Raw genomic sequence first — 2,979 nt, forward strand, 5'->3', positions numbered from 1 at the left:
CATTTTTCAGTATTTTTCTTAACCTGGTAGTAGAATTGTGCCCAAATCCCTGATGCATGCCACACTCAGCCTCAGTATCATTCATGAGCCATAAAGTGGGTGTTCTATCCAGTTCTTCTTGGGTATGCAGTCACTCCCTGCTTCATTGGCTGCTGTATAGGTTTGTGTTGGGTGTAAGAAACTTAAAATTTAGTGTTTGCTGCCAGAGACTCAAAAGTCTCTTGAGTGAGAGGGTCATTGTTCAGGAGTAGCAATGCTTTCTCACAAAGGTCATTGTTCTCACAATACCGATTAACAGCTAAGCAAATCATCACAAATCAACCACTACTGAACATCTCCACCCCTGTTGTTTTGTTTGAATACTATAATACCAGCAAGTTTGATTTGCTGTTAGCCCATTAGTGTTGGGTAGTTTTCTGTGTGATGAACAAACTGGAATTTTAATTTTAAATTCCCTGTTAAATTTCCTCTAAGCAAGAAGATGCGGTGGTCTGTGTGGCTTACAGCCAGACACAGTCCCCATTTTTTTTTATATATGCAATAAACGTACAGGAAGGTATATTTCCATGAGAGACTGGTTCCATCCACATTAAAAGCAAATTGCTGAGAACATTTGCCAATTTTTATTAAAAACTTGAGTTCAGGAAATTTCTCTGCTGTTGCCTACTCTGTATTTACCCCCTGTCCTAAAATTTATGCTTATAGAAGTGTCTGTAACATTGAAGTCAGTTAAATTAACCATGTCTGGCACTTAAAATTCCTTTGGTTATATTCTTATAATCACATACACTGAGTGCCTTGTTTATTAGTGCTCAGAGGCAATGAGTGTAGTGGAAAGGGCACGAAGGCAATCTGTCCAGGCATGACAAGGTGATGTATATGGTGGTGGTGATGTATGTGAAGGTGGTGGTGGTGGTAGTGGAGGTGGAGGTGGTAGAGGTGGAAGTGGTGAAAGTGGTGGAGGGGTGGTGGAGGTGGTAATGGTAGTGGTGATGGTGTTGGTCATGGTGGTAGTGGTGATAGTGGTGTATGTGCATACATTTGCATATAGGTAGAGGGATTTAAGGGGGTACTTACATATCAAGCACACAAATACTTACAAAAACCCATTACGTATTAACTTGGGTGTGTCCCCTCTCCCCCATGAGAAAGTCTTCAGGCTGCACTGAGTTCTTGGACTCCTTCTGGGGGACTTTCTGATTAGTCAAGTTGATTTCTCCTTACAATCGCCTTCATGACCCAGGTCAGAAGCCTTCTCTGATGGAGCCTTCCTGACATTTCCAAACTCCAGGCTGAACTAATAGCTTTCTTCTTTTTGCTTATGCATTCTACATACTTGTGATAAACACTATACTATATGGGTGTTTACAAATCTGTCTCCAGCTATATTGTGACTTATTTGAGGATAGCATTTCTGTTTTATACTTCTTAATAGAGGCAATGTAGCAAGTTAGGAAGAATCTGAGCTTCCAAGCCAGACCTGATTTCAAGTCTATTTAATTCTATTTTGTCTTGAATAAAGTATTCAAAGGTTGGCCTCAGTTACTTTATATGGAAAATGTGTCGAGTAATGTGTAATTCCATAAGGCTTTTTGAGAAGTAAAAAAAGGCCCTCATATATTTCATTTCCTTGTATCTTACCTAAAGCCTAGTGACTGCCAGAAACATCAGAAGCATTCAATATTTTCATGTCCTTTGACCTAGACTATCCTAGTAACCATGCCCCTTCTTCTAAAACAAGTTGGCTCCTACTCACCAATGGGCAGGCTGACAAGGGTATGGGAGGCCTTGCTGATACCCGGGCTTCATCACTGAGGATATTCATGGAGATCATGGTTAGAGAGTCAACTGTTCAAGAAACTATAAAAAAAGATAACATCTCTATCTTCTACATTATCTCTCTGTAGACGTTAATTTAGATGACCTCATTCACTCAACAGATAGTTTTTGAGTACTTACTATATGCCTGCCAACTGTGCCAGATGCTATAAAGATTACAGCCTAGTGGATGGCAAAGATTTTTAAACTAACTAAATAAAAAATTACAACTAAATCAAGTTAAGTGTTAGGAAGGAAAGATATAAAACCTGAGATCCTGAATTTCTTTCCAAACGTAAACTACATGATTTGAGGTCTAAATTTCCAAGAAATTGGAAATTGATCCACAAATTGCAGGTGGAAATTTCAAGGTCTATACATTTGTTCAACCCTACTTATTTAATCTTGTGTTCCGTTTCTTAGTCATCTTCTCATGTAGTCTGGGTCTTCTCCTGTCTGTTTCTTAGTGATCTGCCCATCAAGTCTGGGTCTTCTCCTGGTGGCCCAGTCAACATCCCTGTGTAGTTCCCTTTGGAACCTTTTCCATCCCACTTCTTAAAATGCTGCTAAATAAGCCTTAAGATTTCTTAGCTCTAAAATGTTTTTATTATTTTACTGCTGCTAGTGAAGGAGGAGGGCAAATTGTGCTCCCTACAATTTTTACTTCTAAATTTTAGTTTCAGTGCTTGGTTATCATAATGGACTGTTATTAGCTTTTCCTGATAGCTGCGCTCCAAAAAGGAGCAAGCTGGAATGTAGGGCGTGCATTACATGGAAAGTGAAATGTTTTGAAAGGGCTTTGAAGTGTTGAATAGGAATAGTGTATTAAGAACATTCCACCAAATGGAAGAAGCCTGGAAACTGGACAAGCTGTGGATGTGCAGATGGTGTTACTAACCATCAGTTAAATAGAGAACACAGCCAATGTGTGCAGATCGATATGTCATATGTCTTTATAGATTGGGATGTACCAAGAAGTTGTCAGCAGTTGTTATCTCTGTATGTATTGCCTCCAACGAGAATAGTCAAATTGCTCATGTTACACAGTCTTAAGTTTCAGTTTAGTCTGTACTAATACGAATGAGTCCATTTAAGATGTCGCATATGAGAGAGGATGCTTCCAAAGATGAAAATTGATATAAAATGTTGGGTTTGTTTGTG

Source organism: Myotis daubentonii, chromosome 18, assembly GCF_963259705.1.
Source record: "Myotis daubentonii chromosome 18, mMyoDau2.1, whole genome shotgun sequence".
NCBI lineage: Eukaryota > Metazoa > Chordata > Mammalia > Chiroptera > Vespertilionidae > Myotis > Myotis daubentonii.